Source organism: Petaurus breviceps, unplaced genomic scaffold (assembly GCF_028583685.1).
Source record: "Petaurus breviceps papuanus isolate PSGF00001 unplaced genomic scaffold, PetGlider_PUasm1.0 37, whole genome shotgun sequence".
Taxonomy (NCBI): domain Eukaryota; kingdom Metazoa; phylum Chordata; class Mammalia; order Diprotodontia; family Petauridae; genus Petaurus; species Petaurus breviceps.
In genome coordinates, this window is record NW_027186296.1 from 6,075,692 (window position 1) to 6,095,385 (window position 19,694).

At 39.2% G+C, this 19,694-nt stretch overlaps 1 pseudogene; it reads left to right on the plus strand.

Moving 5' to 3' along the window:
* Positions 1–16,701: 16,701 nt before the first annotated feature.
* On the plus strand, positions 16,702–17,466 carry LOC138168731 (ribosome biogenesis protein NSA2 homolog; annotated as a pseudogene).
* The last annotated feature ends 2,228 nt before the right edge of the window (positions 17,467–19,694 follow it).

Genomic DNA, 19,694 nt, shown 5'->3' on the forward strand with positions numbered 1-19,694 from the left:
AGAAGCAGGAGGAGCTGGATTCAGTCTTGCCTTTGACACATATAGTGCCTATATTACCTTAAGAAAGTCACTTAAGCTCTCAGTTTCTTACATATCTTTCTAAGACTGAATTGCAGATGAATGGCTGATCTGAATTTGTAGAGGTAGTTTCTATATCAGCAGTTTTTTTTTACATTGAAGAAATCAGAGGCCCAGATCCTCTGCGCCACCCCCCCCATCCCCCCAAGGAATAAGGTCTGTAGCATACAAAGGCAAAAAGGAAATACAGTCTGTGCCTTCAGGAGTTTATGTTCTACTGGAAAAACATGTAAGATGAAGGATAAATGTAAATATTTTGAGGAGGGAGAGAGACATAACTTTTTAAATGCAAAAGAGGAATGTTTAATAGTGAAAAGACGCATCAATAGCCCTGGTAATTCTTAACTCCTGAAGAGGACAGACCTTAGGGTTGTATTGGGCCGTGGTAAGCAAAAGATCACTAGGTTAGCACCAGAAGTAAAGAGGTAGGGTTGGGGAGGAGAAAGATGAAAGGGAAGATGGAGAAGCAGCAAAGCAGACATCATCTAATTCACAGTTTTGTCTGGAGTCAGCCTGGTTTCTCCCTGCTCCACCCTTTCTTTAAGTGGAACCAGTTAGGAGCCACTCGGAACATAACACTACAAGTCTGGGCCCTGGATAGGTTTCTCTGAATTTACAGCAATACTAGAAATCCTACATATTTGGAGTTTAAGAGGTCATGTAGATGTGAATATTTGGTGCCTTACTGACCCTCTTTTCTCCAGTCTCTTCTGCTGTCCCTCTCCTCTCAGTGGCCTCCTTGCCATCTTTCTCCCTCTTCTTCCTTGCTGCCCCAGAACAAACCATTCTGGCACTCCCTGTTAATTAAAAGGGAGATTGGCAGGTGTTAAATTGGAGCATCAAAGCCATTAACACTTGCTTGGGAGCTTTCTCTAGTATATAATTATAGAGTCTTTAAAAAAAAGACTCTTTTGGAGGGTAGATGGGTAGGATCTGAAGCATTCTCTAATCAGGCCTAGTTCTCTTTGTTAGATCTCTTATCCCTACACCCTGGAGCCCTTGACTTTGCTATATGTTTACCCTTCCTGTCCAAGTTGGTCTACAAGTAGAGCTTGGTGATAAAGTGGAGGGAAAAAAAATTGAATGATCTTTTTATGAAAAAAAGATTTTTTTTGTCAGATTGGCATGGATAGGGGTGTGATGCATGGAATGAGGAAGCCCCTTCTGGCAATGTAGATTGGCAATTTATTTAGTTTTAGCCTGGGCTGGTGAGCAGTTATGTGACTTGCCCAGGGTTCTACAACTGTATGTGTCAGAGATAAGTCTTGGACCCAAGTAATCTTAACTTAGAGACTAGTAGACATATCTCAAATATCTACATTTTGGTTACATTTGATTATATACACACAAACATACATACAAACATGTGTGTATATTATATGTTCAGTTCAACTCAGCAAATGTGCTTCTATTCATAGCTGTTGGGAACTGGGGAAGATAAAGAAGTTAGGTAAAAAAAAAATGGGGCTTGATTTTTTGTTCTGTTGTTGATTGTCTTTTATATTGTACATTAAATGTAAAGTGTGTTGTGTGTTTTTGGAGAGCTGGTTTAAACATTTACCAGCACAACCCTGTAATAGTGTAATCCCTGTCCTAGAAGTTCCTTTAGTAGAAGATCTCTCAGACATGGAGTATGTCTTCTCTATGGGTGGCTAGGTATTTCAGTGAATAGAGTGCCAGGCCTGGAATCAGAAATACTCACCTTCCTGAGTTCAAATCTGGTCTCAGACACTTATTAGCTATGTGACCCCGGGTAAGTCACTTAACCCTGTTTGCCTCAGTTTCCTCATCTGTAAAATGAGCTAGAGAATGAAATGGCAAACCATTCCAACATCTTTGCCAACAAAACCCTGATTGAGGTTACGAAGAATCCAACACAACTGAACAACAACTTCTCTAGGGATCATTTCCCTTAGCCAGATGATCTGAGAGCTTCTGTCACTTATTCCTATGGTTGGAGGGCACAGGATTAGTCATCAAATCCTTTTGCAAGCAGCCACATGTTAATTATCTTCTACCTTCTCAACCTTTGTATACACAGTTGACCATTCCCTAGGAGAATGCAAGCTCTGAGGGTAGGGACTATTCTGATTTTTATCATCATTGCCTAGCTAGTCTCATATACATTGGGTGTTTAATAAATGTTTGTTTAAATTAATTGAACTAAAATTTCCACTTAATTACTTAAAATACCTAGAGGTTAATGGTTGGGCAAGTTGTAGAGATTCTTGTACAAATATTGATTAGACTAAATAGCTCAAAAAATAGCTATCATTTACATAGTGAATACTATGTGCCAGACATTTTACAGTTATTATCTCATTTGATCATCAAAACAAGCCTGGGAAGTGGATGCTATTATTGTCCCTATTTTACAGATGAGGAAACTGAGGCAAACAGATTAAGTGACAGATTAAGTCACACAGCAAGGAAATGTCTGAAGTTAGATTTGAATTCAGATCTTCCTGACCCCAGGCCCAGCCTTCTATCTCCTGAGCCTCTGAAGTCCCTTCCAACTTTGAGATCTTCTGTAATTCTATATATGAAATCAGTAGGACTCTTGTCAGAACCCATAGATACTAACCATACTGTCTTCCCAGGAATTATGTCTTCTTCATTGTTTCAAAGCTGTCATTAACTAAGTGCTTATTACTACCTCATAGAATGAGCTTTTTAACAAGACCTACAGGGGAAGGATATTGCAAAATATGTCTTTTCTTAGTACAATACATTTCTTTTAAAAAACATTTATTTCATTAAATATTTCCCAATTGCATGTACATTTTTTAACATCCATTTAAAAAAATTTGAATTTCAAATTCTCTCTTCCTCAAGCCCTTCCCCCACCTCTTGAGAAGGCAAGCAATATGGTGTTAATTATACATGTGAAATCATACAAAACATTTCCATATTAGCCATGTTACAAAAGATCACAGACAAAAACTCAAGAAAAATAAAGTGAAAAAAAGTGTACTTCAATCTGTACTCAGAGTTCATCAGTTATCTCTCTGGAGGTGGCTAGTACTTTTTATCATGGGTCCTTTGGAATTATCTTGGATCGCTATCTTTATCAGAGTAGCTAAGTTTTTCACAGTTGATCATTCTTAGAATATTGGTGTTACTGTGCACAATGTTCTCTTATTTCTTCTCACTTCACTTTGCATCAATTCATATAAATATTTCTAGGTTTTTCTGAAACTATCTGTAATGTAACACCGAGGAAAGGCAACTTCCCAAGGTTCAGAATACCAGCATAGGTGCTCTCCATTTTATTCAGTGACCAACCAAGAACAGAGAAGATCAAAACATGACATCATTCAAAATACAGCATTTACTAAGTGTGATTAAATAATCTCCAAGGACTACCCCACCCCAGGACCTTCCAATCATTCAATCAATTACAAAGTCCCTGGTCTAAATACTTCTCCACCCCTAGGCTATACCTTCATTTAGTCCACCACAAAGCCCCTCTTCTCAAACGGAGATTAGTTTCCAAACATAAGTAAAGTACTTTCATTTGTCAATCACAGAGCACAAAAAGGTCAAAAGTTCCCCACCCCTGGATCTCAATTGAATCTACCCCAGAGTTACATCAAGTTTAAACACAGCACTTAATACCCAAATGGAGGTCTTTTCTTCATCTTGACACGAGGCAAGTTCTCAGCAATCTTAGTTCCTGGGGAGACAAGGCTTAGCAAGGCCACAAGATACATTGCCAGTCCCTTCATTAATTCATCCTCTGTCTATAGAACAGTCCTAGAACCCCTGAAAACATTAGCAAAGCCCTCTCCCAGGATTTCTGTAAACATAGAACAAGAAAATCCTTCTTCAGGGCTTCTGAACCAACAGAAAGGTTCCCAGACCACTGCAACAACAGCACTGTCTTTCACCAGTGGACAGTATTCATTCTGTCTGCAGGACAGTCTCCAGACCCCTGCAACAACAGCACTGTCCTTCACCAGTGGACAGTATTCACTCTCTGTCTGCAGGACAGTCTCAGGGCTTCTTAGCGAACAGCCAGGTTCCAGGACTTCTTCAACAAGACTGTCTTTCACCAGTGGACAAATCCGGCAAAAGAACATCAAAACAGACAAAGTACCAGCAAAACAGCCATGTCTCCTCAGTCCTTGGCAGCTCAGGGGGCAGGTCTCAAAAGTCCAGGGCAATTCAAAGCGGCCACCAGCAATTCTCTTAGTCTCTCTCCATCCACGAGGTGCTGCTTCCAAAAAAGTTCTTCTGCCTCTCTCTTGTCTCTCCAAATCTATGTCACCAGCTCCTCCCAGTTCAGGACTTTCTTTTCACATCAACAAGTCCATCCCACAGGTGGGATTAACAAGCTCTGGGTTTTAACACAATCAGTTTGAAAACCAAGCCAATACAGGGGAATCTTTAATTGCCATTACTATCACAGTATCCTGTTTGTCATTTCTTAAGCACAATAAAAAAATTCCTGTTTACCTTCTGTAACACTATGCACGAGCAGCTTTCCAGAAGAATGCTACTGTGAACAGCTTTTAAGGTTCTGATTACACAGTATAGTGAGCGCTCTATTTATTCAGTAACAAATCAAAGCAAAACATTCACAGAAAATCAAGGTATAGCATTCACAATATTACAATTTATCACAGAAAATCACAATATAGTATTCACAACAGCTTATCATTAAAATGGCCACATAGTTTCCATCATAGTGGCCACAAAGTTTTGAACAAAGAACAATCATCTCAAAGTACAAGAGTCAAAGTCTTCCACTCATGGGGCACCCTAAGTTAACTCGATTTTGAATAACATATTGAATAACAATTAAACAACTTATTCAGCAATCAATTACTAAGTACAGTCATTAGAAAATACACAGACCCTCCACCCCTAGGTCACTAGTAAACAACAATTTCATCACTACTCAGTACCCACAGAGAGGTCTTTTCATCTTGACTTGAGGCAGGCAACTCCTACCTGAATCCACCAAACAGTCACCTGGATTCAAAGGCAGACAACTCCCAGTTCCTTGTCCAGCTCTCTGTGTAAGTCCTGATCCACACTGAAGTTCACAGGGTCTAGTACATCTCAAATCCTTCACAATTTCTGTTCCTGGGAATTCAAGGCTCAACCAAGCTACAAACAGACAAAGTCTTAGCATCCTGGTCATGCTTCTTCAGTCTTCTGCAGCTCATTCAAAAAATCAGAATCACCTTATCCAGTCTTGGGTGGGGAGGAGGTGGGGAAGCTCCTGGGCTCCTCTTCAGCCTCCTGGGCTCCTCTTCAGAAGAAGCTCTGCCAACACAAGTTCTCAGGAAATTCTGACTCATTTCTCGATTCTTATTTCTCTTCTGTAGCTGCTCTGCCTCCAGATGCTGGTCCCAAGAAATTCTGACTGTGCCTCCCTGGAGCTTTTCTTTTATACACACAGCATTAGCTTCCTTTTCAGCCAACCCCTTCCTGTTATGTCAGCACCAGGAGACAGGAGTTCATACCTTCTGTTTCCCCAACAGAGGCTTGATCAATTATTAAGTGCTAAGTACCTGCTACCTTTGCCAACACAAAGGGATCTTCAAATTCAAATTAATTAGCATTACACCTTCTCATGCTTCTTTTGCTTCTTGTATTTGAAAGTCAAATTTTCTATTCAGCTCTGGTTTTTTCATAAAGAATGCTTGAAAGCCCTCTATTTCATTGAATGACCATATTTTTCCTGAAGCATTATACTCAGTTTTGCTGGGTAGGTGATTCTTGGTTTTAATCCTAGCTCCTTTGACCTCTGGAATATCATATTCCAAGCCCTTTGATCCCTTAATGTAGAAGCTGCTAGATCTTGTGTTATCCTGATTGTGTTTCCACCATATTCAAATTGTTTCTTCCTAACAGCTTATAATATTTTCTCCTTGACCTGGGAACTCTGGAATTTGGCAATGATATTCCTAGGAGTTTTCTTTTTGGGAATCTTTTTCAAGAGGCAATTGGTGAATTCTTTCAATTTCTATTTTGCCCTCTGGTTCTAGAATATCAGGGCAATTTTTCTTGAGAATTTCTTGAAGAATTAGTTTTAGGCTCTTTTTTGGATCATGGCTTTCAGGGAGCCCAATAATTTTAAAATTATCTCTCCTGCATCTATTTTCCAGGTCAGTGGTTTTTCCAATGAGATATTTCACATTGCTTTCCATTTTTTCCATTTGTTTGGATCTGTTTTATATTATCTTGATTTCTCATAAAGTCATTAGCTTCCATTTGCTCCAATCTAAATTTTTTTTTCTTTCTGGAGGGGGAAAGGCAGGGCAATTGGGGTTGTGACTTGCCCAAGGTCACAAGGCTAGTAAGTGTTAAGTGCCTGAGGCTGGATTTGAACTCAGTTCCTCCTGACTCCAGGGCTGGTACTCTATTCACTGTGCCACCTAGTCTCTTCTCCAATCTAATTTTTAATGAATTATTCTCTTCAGTGAATTTTTGAAATTCCTTTTCTATCTTGCCAATTTGGCTTTTTAAGGCATTCTTCTCCTCATTGGCTTTTTGAATCTCTTTGCCATTTGAGTTAGTCTATTTTTTAAGCTGTTATTTTCTTCAGTCAGGTTGTTGACTCTCTTTTCATGATTTTCTTGCATCATTCTCATTTCTCTTCCCAATTTTTCCTCCACTTCTCTTACTTGTTTTTCAAAATCCTTCTTGAGCTCCTCCATGGCCTATAACCAGTTCATATTTTTCTAGGAAGCTTTTGATACAGGAGTTTTGACTTTGTTGTCTCCTTCTTGTTCCATGTTTTGATCATTTTTATCCCCAAAAAAGGATTCTATAGTCTGATTGCAATTCCTCTGCTTGCTCATTTTGCCAGTCTTTTTTTGGACTTCTTTTTTTTTTTTTACTTGACTTTTGAGTTCTTTGCCATGGTAGAACTCTGCTTTCAGAGTGGAGAGAGAGATGTGTCCCAAATTGCTGGGATTTTCACAGTTGCCAGAGCTATAAGGAGGGTGCTCTCTCTATAGCTACTACAAGCTCTGGAAGCTAGTGTACCTCACCCCAGGACCCCCACCCAAGACTGTGATCCAGATCCAAGCAGGTCAAAGCAAGAACAATTACCCTCTGAATGGTTGCTTGGTCCCCCTATAATCTGCAGGCCAGGAGCTCCAGAGGCAGCCACACTGCAACACCAGCTGCAGCCACTGTGCCTCTGCCACCTCTAGCCCTAGGGGCATGGCTGGACTGCACTCTTCTCCACCCAGTTCCAACAGAGTTCCCTACTGACCTTTCTCTTTGGCATTTATGGGTTGAGAAGTCTGGAAATTGCCACAGCTGCTGGTGATGCACTCTCCTGACGTCTGTGTGCTGCTGGTCAGGGCTGCCCCAGATCTAGTCCCATGCAGCTCATGTGGTACTGCACTTGGCTCCCAGCCCTGTGGGATAGACCCTTCCTGTCAGCCTGCCAGGCTGATGTCAGCAGATTTGTTTCTCTCTGTCACTTTGTGGGTTCTGTAGCTCTAAAATTTGTTTAGAGTCATATTTTACAGGTATTGGAGGTGGTTGCGGTGGGAGCTCATGCAAGTTCCTGCTTTTACTCCGCCATCTTGGCTCCCTACCTCTCTTCTTCCCAACTTTTGTTCTGCACTTTGGTAGTAAACAGAATGAACCCAAATCCTTTTCTGTGTGACAAACCTTCAAATAACTAAAGACTGGTATTATTATTTTTCTCTAGGCTAAAGCATCCCCAGTTCTTTCATCACTCCCTTATATGGCATAGTCTTGAGCTTCTTCATTATCCTGATCACCCTCCTCTGGATGCTCTTCAGATTATCAAATTCTTTATTAAAATATGGTTCTTAGAATGAAATGTGATACTTCAAATGTGATTTAATCAGGTCAGAGTAGAGTGGGATTACAACTTTCTTCATTCTGGAAGTAATGTTTCTCTCTCTCTCTCTTAGAGGCAATTGGGGTTAAGTGACTTTCTCAGGTTCACACAGCTAGTAATTGTCTGCATTGTCTGAACTCATTTGAACTCAAGTCCTCCTGACTCCAGTGTCCATGCTCTATGCACTGTGCCATCTAGCTGCCCTGGTAATGATGTCTCTTACAGGCAGTTAGTTGTTGCAGCAGATAGAGCACTGGACCTGGAGTCAGGAGGACCTGAGTTCAAATGAAGCCTTAGACACTAGGTGTGTGGCCCTGGACAAATCACTTAACCTTTGTCTGCCTTAGTTTTTTCATCTGTAAAATGGCGATGATAGTAACAGAACCTACCTCACAGGGTTGTTGTGAAGATAAAATGGTATAGTACTTGTAAAGTGCTTTGTAAATTTTAAAGCACTATATGAATGCTATTATTATATTTTAATATGGCATTAGTTTTTAGCTGCCACATCACACTGTGGACCCATGTTAAGTTTATAGTTCATTACAACCCTCAGATACCTCCCCCCCACCCCTGCCCAGATGAACTGTGGTCTAACCATGCCTCTTCTGTCTCATATTTGTGAAGGTAATTTTTTTGAACCCAAGTATAAAATTATATTTGGCCTTGCTAAAATTCATCTTAGTGAAATTAAAGCAAGTATTATTAGCTTTTAGCCTGCTGGGATCTCTTTGGGTGCTGAATCCATGAGTCAACATATTCCTCCAATTTTTGTGTCATCTTGCAAATTTGTTGTCAAAAATAACTTTATGGAAGGAGTGTGATCAAAAGGAATCAATTCAATTTAACAAGGCTAAAAGAGTAATAAGAATGATCTAGTTAATCCAGTAAGCATTTATTATGCCTTATCTTTATTTGCCAGGAACTGTGCTAGGCTGGAAAATATAAGAAAAAAGCCTGAATAATAAAAGGAAGGGGGCTTTTGTTCTAACTTTGAAGATATTTTCCTATATAAGGTCTGATTATCACCATTGATACCTATTTTGATTTTTGCAAATTCTCTTTGATAATTGAAAGAATACCTTTGTCCTGGGTATTCTAAAGCCTATTAGCTGGGCTATGACTATTATAGATCTGAAAAGAAGCCCTGAATTTGGCCTACAAAAGGGAGTAGCTAAATGGGAGAATTTTAAGAGAGCTGCAAATTAAAGCAATTCTGACATTTCATCTCATATCATGCAACTGTAAAATGATGACAAAAAAGAGGAATAGTCAATATTAGAAGGACTGTAGAAAGATAGTTACACACACACTAATGCACTTTGTGGAGCTGTGAATTAGTCCAGCTTCTGGATATTAATTTGGAAGTATGCAAATAGAATGATTATACTGTCAACATTCTTTGACCCACTGATCACATTACAGAAGAAAACAAAGACAGAAACCAAGGTTCTTGCACAGCAAAATATTCAACAGTAGCACTCTTTGTGGTGACAATGAAATGGAAACAAAGCCTATTGATTAGAGATTGGTTGAAAAAAACTATGGTGTATGAATACTAAGCAATAAGAAATGACATAAAGGCTGCATGAAGTGATGCAGAGTGAAATAAGAACCCGAAGATCAACATACACAACAATTATGGCATACATAATATATATACCGTGTTTCCCCGATAATAAGACCTATCCCGAAAATAAGCCCTCCCCTTACTGTGTAAGATTCCTCTAAAATAAGCCCTCCCCTGAAAATAAGCCCTCTGGTGTTTTTCTGTCCAAAAAATTTAATAAGACAGTGTCTTATTATCGGGGAAACACGGTATATATATATGTAATATTAAATATAAATTAAAAGATCATGTAACAGAAATCGACTCTGAATAACTGAAAAACCAATGAAGGATCTGAAAAACAGATAATTAAACTTACTTAGCCTTTAACAGTATGGAGGAGAGGGATTACTTAGAAAGAATTTTGTATACATGAATAGTTGCTGTTATAACTATGAATTATTTTGCTTGTTTTTCTTTGTCAGTGGGGGGGTTCAATCTGGAAGAGAAAAAAGGTTTAAACAAATGTTAAAAGAGAAGGAAAAAATAACCAGCTAAATAAACAAACAAACAAACAGACAAAGTTGGAGGTGGGGGAAGGGAGGGATTTGGTAATGGGAGCTGAGAGCTGAGCATGTAAAGACTAGATAAAAAAAAGATGTTAGGCACAGAGAATGAACTTCAGTCTCTGTAGTGGGGAATTTTGTTTAATCAAATTGCTCTTCCCAGGAAACCTCCTAGCTCCAGAATGAGGTAATTGATTGTGGGATATATCTTTGAAAGTTTTTATGAGATGTCTATGGACTTTAGATTTGTAGGAAGGGGCTTTCTTGACTTAAAAAGAAGTATTATTGATTGTTGCATAGTCAATAAAACTAACTTTTTCAATGCCTTCCATAATGCTTGGTCTCTAGTTCTGTGTCTCTTATAACCAATTGATTTAGCTGACTTTTCAAGGACAATTTGTCATCTCTCTAAACTAACAGAACTCTGAAACTGATAAAAACTTATTTGTGTTCATTAGAGTACACCCTCATTATCAATTTTTCTAATGATTCATTAGCTTACTCTTTAAATTTCTCTGTAACCTTCACAGTTATTTTGTGGTAAAAACCTTCTCATACTCTGACTCTCCTATAGATGAATAATAGCTAATAATACTGGGTAACATTTATATTGGGCAGCTAGTTGGTTCAGTGGATAGAGTGCTAGCTAGGCCTGGAGTCAGGAAAACCTGAGTTCAAATCCAACCTCAGACACTTACTACTGGTGTGACCTTAATCCACTGGAGAATGAAATAATAAACCATTCCAGTATTTCTGCCAAGAAAACCGCATGGACAATATGGTCTGTGGGTTCACAAAGAGTTAGACATCACTGAATGATTGAATGAACATTTATTTATTTATATAGTGCTTATTTATATAGATATTTATATAGTGCTTATTATATGCCAGTCACTGGGATAAGCACTTTACAATGATCTCATTTGAGTCTCAAGACACCCCTGGGAGGTAGGTGCTATTATTATCCCTATTTTACAGATGAGGAAACTGAGACAAACAGAAGTGATTTGTCTTGGTTCAAACAGCTATAAAGGGATCTATTCTCCACCCTAGTCCTACCTAAGTAGAACACAATGGGCCAGAATTCACCTAGATTAGATGGTTTGGGTGGGGTGAATTCTTTGGAGGAGGTCAGAAATATCATTGAGAGACTAGACTTTGAATGAGGGGAAGTGGGTCCTGTATATAAAATTAATTATCAACATAGTAAGAAAATAATCATTTTTCTCAATTTGAACTCAGGTCTTCCTGAGCCCAGTGCTCTATCCATTGTGCTACCTTGCTTCACATGGACCATAAAATGCAATAAAAATTATATTACTAATAATAAAAGGTAAAATACTTGAGGTAAAGAAAGTTAGTGATCCACACCCTCACCTCTGCATTCAGCATGCCATTTGGCCATCTTAGGCTAGAAAGGTATTCCCATAAGGCAATGGGGATCTTTGTAAAGCCTCTGATGCTAGCCCTCCATAGGCTGAACCGTTTAGGCCTCCAGTCCCAAGAAAGTAAAAACAATGATGATCCCAAGAATGGCCTTCTTGCCTGCATAAAATCATCCTAGCTTCTGTAAAACAAATGCCCCTTCTACCACAGCGGGAATGGCTCATCCTCTTGTTAGTCATATTGATGAGGGGGCGATAGGTGTTACAGGGGCTCCAATCAATGAACAGAGTCCCTGCTGGGCAGTCTGGAAGGAATTCTCAAGGCCCAAGCAATTTTTTGAGTCAGGATTGTAAAAGTTTATTGTTACGCTATACAGCGGGCAAGAGGTCTTAGGGAACCTGCAAACTTAAAGAAGTCATAGGTATAGTTTTTAAGGAGTTACAACAGTAAATCAGATGTCAACTATGTTAACTAGGTGAGTAAGGGTGGGATTAGGGAGGAGTTAAAGAGTGGTCAGTGCTTAAAAGAACATGCACTTTTAATATCAACTGCACAGGCGTATTGCCCATAATTCACTGGCAAATAGACCAAGGAGGGCTATCCGGAGGTGTAGTTTTAGGCTTGAAATGTCACTAAGTCACCTAGCGGTCAGGGCTGACTGAGAAGTGCCTAGTCTGCCACCCATCAGTGTCATGTTTGATAAGATGGATGTTGGGAACCAAGGCTAATAGGGGATTCAGTATGTGTATAATTTACCGAGGAGTTAACTTACAGATAGTGCATTGAAGGATTCATAGGTGCAGCTGGCCATTATACTAGGGGGAGATAAACAGTTCATGAATTGTTGCTAGGCAGAATGCTGGCAGTGGGAAGGGGCAGAGTTAATGCTCTGAGCCTGGGGGGGTGGGGTGGAATGTGATTTTACAAACTGGTTTTACAAATTGATTTTACAAACTGATGTTACAAACATAGACACTCAAAGCACCCCATCAATATTACCCTCTAAAAAGTGTGATAGTGGGTTCAGGAATTATGTATCACTGTAAGCCACCTGAACCTCTCAAGATTCAGTCTCTTGAGTAGTCACCAAGTTGTCTAAGGTAGTCACCAAGTTGAAACATCTTGTTCAATGTTTGCCTAAAAGGGCCAGGGTCTCCCATTGCATCCTGGGTCATCTCTAGTTATCCTGATGAACATCTGGTCACTGGCTCCAGATGGCTCTAGAGGAGAAAGTGAGGCTGGTGACCTTGTACAGCCCTCCCTTACTTAAATCAGTCAACTACAAGTCATGTCATCATTTCCCTGATGCCATGGTCCTCTTCAAAAATGAAGGAGAAACATAATCTATGGTTAGGAAAAGAAAGATAAAATAGAAGAGGCAGTCAGAGACCTGAGATTTTCCCAGAAAGCTTCATGCTTCTTTAGACAGTACATATTCTAACTGACACGTATGAGCAATTTTGCCTTGAGAAGGAAGGAGGAGAGGTGAATTGGATTTCTTTTTCTAGTAAGTCCAAGGGAGATCTACTGGAGTCTCAAGCCATAGAAAAGAGGAAGAAGAGAGAGGTACTGGAAGTCATTTCTCCCTTTAAGGTCTACTAAGTGAGCAGCACTCACTACTCACTAGCCAATCTCCCTGATGCAGCCCCCATCTACATCCCCATTACAACAGTGGGGCATATGAATTACAAACAGAAGCCTTTGGTTATATGTGTCCCTAGTCAAGAGGCCACACAAATTTCTCATGGGAAGAGGCAAAGTTGCATACTCAGCCCTATACATACTCTATGTGGTAATTCTCATTCTCTGTGGGATGACCATTGTTACTCTGGCATAAGGCATAGTGTGAATAAATGCCTGGAGGTGAAAATTCATATATTATTAATAGGGGTTGGCAAATAATCTGGTTTAGTTAGGGCATAGAACAACATGGAGAGAAAGAACAGGAGATAATATGGTAGAGGTAGGATTAGATCAGACTATGGGGGACCTTTGAATAACAAGTTAAAAATTTTTAAACTTTTCTTTGGGAAGCAATAAGTAGTCATTGAAGGAAGTTGAATAGAGGAGTATCGTGACCAGATATATGCAAAAGGATGCAACCATATGCTATAGCTTCTCGTGTGACTAAAGAAAAAAGTAATCTCAGTGGCAGGGACAGCATAATATACAAGTTAATACTGTGACAATTTTGAAGAAAATACAAATACATTTTCCTATTTTACATTTTTTTTGGTAGATCACATTTTTTTTCCCCCTGCTAGACTTTTAATCTTATACTATTAATGTGCTTAATAATTGCAATTTGTACTTTTTGGAATTGAGTACCTTCTTTGGCATTTTTCAGTTTCTTATGAGAGTCCCATAGAACAGGGTACCTGTCCAATGAGATATTTCACATTGCCTTCTGTTTTTTCATTCATTTGGATCTGTTTTATAGAATCTTGATTTCTCATAAAGTCATTAGCTTCCATTTGCTACAAACTAATTTTGAAGGAATTATTCTCTTCAGTGAGTTTTTGAAATTCCTTTTCCATCTGGAAAATAAGGCTTTTTAAGGCATTCTTCTCCTCATTGGCTTTTTGGGCCTCTTTTGCCATTTGAGTTAGTCTATTTTTAAGGTGTTATTTTCTTCAGTCAGGTTGTTGACTCTCTTTTCATGATTTTCTTGCACCATTCTCATTTCTCTTTCCAGTTTTTCCTCTACTTCTCTTACTTGGTTTTAAAAATCCTTCTTGAGTTCCTCCATGGCCTGTAAGCAGTTCATATTTTTCTTGGAAGCTTTTGATACAGGAGTTCTGACTTTGTTGTCTTCCTCCCTTTCCATGCTTTGATCCTTTTTGTCTCCAAAAAAGGATTCTATGGTCTGTTTGTGCTTCCTCTGCTTGTTCATATTGCTAGTCAATTACTTGATTTTTGAGCTTTTTGCCATGGTAGAACTCTGCTTCCAGAGAGAAGAGTTTTGTTCCAAATCTCTGGAGTTTTCACAAATGTTGTCAGAGGTCTGAGGAGGGTGCACTCTCTATAGACACCACACTGGCAAACTGGCATTTCTCACCCTAGGACTCCCACCCAAGACTGTGACCCAGATCCGAGCAGGTCAATGCAAAAACGATTATCCTCTGAATGGTTGCTTGGTCCCCCTATGATCAGTAGGCCAGGGGCTCACTCCTGAGGCAGCTATGTGGCAGATACTGTAGCTACAGTTGCCATGCTTCTGCCACCTCTTGCCCCAGGAGCAGGGACTGGACTGTGCCCTTCCTTTCCAACAAAGTTCTGGCTGACCTTTTACCTTCTTTTTGGTGTTTTTGGGTTAAGAAATCTGGAAACTGCCACAGCTTCTGGTGATTCACTCTCCTGGAGTCTGCTGGCCACCTGCTGCCTCCCTGGGTCTAAAACCTTGGGGATCACATAGGACTGTGCTTGGCTCCCAGCTTGGTGCAATGAACCCTTTCTGTCAGCCTTCCAGGCTGCCTTCAGTCGGAGATTTGTTTCTCTTTGTCGCTTTGTGGGTTCTGTAGCTCTAAAATTTGTTTACAGTCATATTTAAAGGTATTTGAGGTTGTTGTGGGGAGAGGTCACCAAATTTCCTGCTTCTGCTCCTCCATCTTGGCTCCACCCAGTTTTTTCCCCCAGGGTACCTGTTTAATGTATTAATAAGTACTTAATTTCTTTCCAGGTGCTGAAGCTAAAAATGAATATGAGAGAATCTGGAAAGAGTTCAATTATCTGTGGTGAAGAAGGTCCTTAATTAGCAACAAATCAAATGTTTATAGTATACTTTATTACTGTTGTTGCTTTTTTCTAAGTACTAGTATAACCATTTACCATAAGGAATATGATGAACCTTAGAGAGTTTAAGTGAGCTGATAAAAGTGAGAGAAATGATTATTAATAACCAATATCTTGGAGGAGGTTAAGAGTTCTCCCCTTCTTCCAAATTCCTGATTTTAAAAAGTTCAGTCTCTTGAAGGATATTACTGAGATTGAATTAACTCTTCTCATCTTGGTCAGACCCTACACAACCTTACAAGGATTTTAGTCTAAGGTGGGGAAGTCCATTTTGTTCTATTCAAGCTTGGGTGGATACAGGACAGATTCTTTTGCCTAGATAGCCTAAGGCTGTAGGTGATCTGAGTATAGAGATATTTTTGACATGATGTCACTCTTAGCCCTTCACTGAATACCTACATGTATATAAACTATGAGCCTACTGCCATGATTGTCTTTGATCTAAGAGAGACAACCAAATGACCATCCTTTTCTTAGTAACCTGTTGGCTGTATTAATAAAATGATTAAATTACCCAGAAACCATGTCTCGAACATTTTTAATCATCATGAAGGTCAGTTATTTTCCTTTGTGTGTGTATATGTGTGTGTATATGTATGTATGCATACATACACATGCAACTGTACCTGTAGAAGGGGATATCCCTCTGAACCATAAATTCACAATGCCAGTCAGTTGTCAAATGTGTCCCCCATAGGTGAGGTGGTACATTTATTATTATGCTAGTTTCCTTATCGAAAGGGAATCCTGACATCTGGACTTTCACAAATAGTACACTAGATGGCAGTCATGCCCTATTAATGACAAGTGAAATTCTGTTGGAAAATCCATTTATGTATACGATATTCTCAGTAGAACATTGCATAAGTGAATTAGAATAATGGAATGTTATAGCAGGATGGACCTTTAGAGATAATCTAGTCCAACTTTTGAAAGATCATCTGGTCTTTAGAGATTATCATGTATAAATGAGGAAACAGACCTAGAAAGATGAAGTCACTTGTGTGATCTCACATTGTTAGTTACTGGTAGAACTAGAAAATAAATCTGTTTTTTTTCATTAAATTCCTTTTCTACTATACTCTGAACCTCATATGTTACCATATTTCTTATAGATGTAGTCTATAGACTACAAATGGTAACACATGAGGTCCAGAGTATAGTATAGAATTGGTTTTATTTATGTGTGTATATGTTTTATTTCATCAAGAGATTGAGAGGCAGGAAGTTATGCAGCAGAAGGTATGATGGATCTGGAATGAGACCTAGATTTGAATCACAATCCTAACACTTGTTTCTTAATACTTGTGTGATTATGAGCAAATTATTTGACTTCTTTCACTCTCAGTCTGTAAAATTAAACAGTTGAATGATCTTCAAAGTTTCATTTAGTTCTAAACTTTTTCATAGGAAATTTTCCTTTTAGAAATGAGACTTGGGTTCATTAAAGGTGTAGAGTCTAAAGGTTGGGAACATTTTTGATAGCCCCTTAACTGGCTCTCAACTATCCCCATGCCACACAATATGAAGAGTTACCCTATAAGTGGTATGGCCACTACTTGAATTACTGTCAGAAAAAGAGAAAGAAGGAAATCCAAAAGGCTCATAAATGTTCAAAGAAAGTATAGAAAAATGATTGGATTGAAGGCCAAGCTCTACCATAAACAACATTATGCTGAGAAGATTCAGATGGAAAAGACTATCAAGACACATCAAAAGAGAGATATCAAGTGAAAGAATGATGAAAAAAACTCCCCAAGGTGCAGTGCCTGCATATCTGCTGGACAGAGGGGGACAATCCCAAGCCAAAGCCCCTTCCTACATGATTAAACAAAAACAACAAAAATAAGGCTAGTCATAATAATAAGGGAAATGCCCTGGCTAAAAGTTCATGGCCAGGGAGAAATAGAAGAGGATAAAAAGTCTTGGAAGAGAATAATAGTTAACTAAAGTCTGCTTTGTGGGGGATGGCTTTACTCAAAAACAATCGAAATAGAAAAGATTTATTAGGCTAATGGGTTTGCATTTTAAGAAGACTCATGTGATTCATCTTGAATTTAAAGCCACTTTTTGTCTACCCATAAGTGGTGCAAAGAAGAATCCCTCATTTCCACTACATACAATTTTGAGTGTTATTACCAAAGGTACTATCATTGAAACAAATGTGAATGAACTGGGCCTTGTGACATAAGAAGGCAAAGTTATTTGGGGAAAACATGCCCAGGTTATCAACAATCCAGAAAATGATGGATGCATAAATGCTAATTTGCTTGTTGATTGACTGATTAACTGAAGTTCTTCATTCTTGACAATTATTAAAGGCTATAATCTATCCAGAAAACCAAGAAAACAAAAAAATAAAAAACCCAATAGATCTGTTACTATGTTGAACAGTCATAGAACATAACTTTCTACCAAATTTGATTTTTAAATGAGGTCTACTCTTAGGAAAATTCTTCTTCTTATGCTGCACATTGTATTTTAAAAAGACAGCTCTGCATGTCAATTGTTTTGATTTGAGGCTAACTTGAAGTTTAGATACTTAATTTTATCAATAATTTAACCAAAGTTCTAGAAAATCTAGTGAAAAGGCGATGACATGTTATATTCTATACTTTTATGAGACCTTTTTTTCTATTTTGGAGTGGTAATAAAAAAATAGTTTGGGATGGTAGAGCCAAGATGGCAGAATGGAAGCAGTAACTTTTCTAAGCTCCTCCTTGAATCCCATCACTGAACTTTGGAAAGTGAATCTGAGCAGATTTTGGAGTGTCAGAATCCACTGGGAGACAGAGTGTGGCGGAATCCAGCCCAGAAAGGTGCTCACATGTGTCCGGGCAGGGGAAATGCAGAGTATGTGGGGGCTGCAGCAGCTCAGACTAGAGAGCAGACTACAGCAGAGAGAGAAGGAGCCCCAGCTGGCAGACTCACCCACCCCAAGGGTGATTTGCAGCCATCTCACCAGCATCTCACCACGGGATAGGAGGATACATTGGAGCCTGGTAAGAGAGGACTCAGGGGCCCCCAGCAGAGACAGCAGCTTCTCTTGGGGCTATCAGCCCTCAGCCTGGAAGTTTAGAAATCACCTGCCTGTTTTTCCAGGGGCCTGGATGGCAAAGTAAACTCTGGAGGCTCTGATTCCCCTTCCCAGACCTAGAAAACCCAGAGTTAAGTGTCCCACCCAGAGTGAAATCCTGAGATAATGGAAATAGCCTCAGGCTTGGGAGTCACTGAGAAGAGGTGTAACTGAGGAAGCAAGGAGTCTGAAGAGAAGAGGGGAAGGGGTCCCAAAAGCCCCACCTCACCTGACCAGCAAAAGCCTGCCTGAGCAGTAGCCCAGGGGTATAGAAGCAGAAATCTGAAGTGACCATACCACCCCAATTCCACAGATTACTCTGTGAGCTTCAGCATAACTCAGGGGAAACACTGAAACTCATGGCCTTGGCCCCAGTCTTGACACCCAGAGGCTACAGCACACAAAGTCAACAACCAGGCCCTTAGCTCCCAGCCTGAGAAATTAGGAAATAGAAAATTAAAATGGGAAGGAAGGAAGCTGAGAAGGAGAAGTGCAAGGCAAGAAAATTGATTAGAGCTTATTATAGCAATCAAGAAAAACCAAATACAGAGGACAACATGGACTCTATACTCACAGCTGAGACCACAGAAGGAAATGTGAATTGGTCTCAAGCCCAAAAAGCATTCTTGAAGGAGCTCAAAAAGATTTTAAAGGCCAAATTAGGGAGGTAGAAAACAAATTTAAATCTACAATGATGAAATTGGAAAATAGTCTCACTGAAGAAAACAAATCCTTAAAAAGTAAAATTAGTGAACTAATTGGAGAAAATGCCTCCCTTAAAAAGGACCTTCAAAAACTAACTGAAGAGAATAATTCTCTAAAAATTAGAATCAGTCAGATTGAAGCTCAGGACTCTATGATGCACCAAGAGTCAATCAAACAAAACATGAAGATTGAAAAATTGGAAGAAAGTGTAAAATATCTCTGACCTAGAGAACAGATCAAGGAGAGATAACTTAAGAATTATTGGTCTATTGGAAAGCCATGATGAAAAAAGCAGCCTGGATAACATCCTCCAAGAGATTGTCAAAGAAAATTGTCCTGAAGTCCTGGAATCAGAAGGTAAAATAATTATCAAAAGAATTCACTGGACTCCTCCTGAAAGAGATCCCAAATTGAAAACTCCAAGAAATATAGTAGCCAAATTCCAGAATTACAAGATTAAAGAGAAAATACTGCAAGCAGCCAAAAAGAAACAATTCAAATATCATGGAACTACAGTCAGGATCACACAGGACCTAGCAGCTTCTACGTTAAAAGATCGGAGGAATTAGAATTTGATATTTCGTAGGGCAAAAGAGCTAGGACTGCAATCAAGGATTAACTACCCGGCAAAACTAAGCATAATCTTCCAGGCAAGGAGATGGTCATTTAATGAAATAAGGGACTTCCAGACTTTCCTGATGAAAA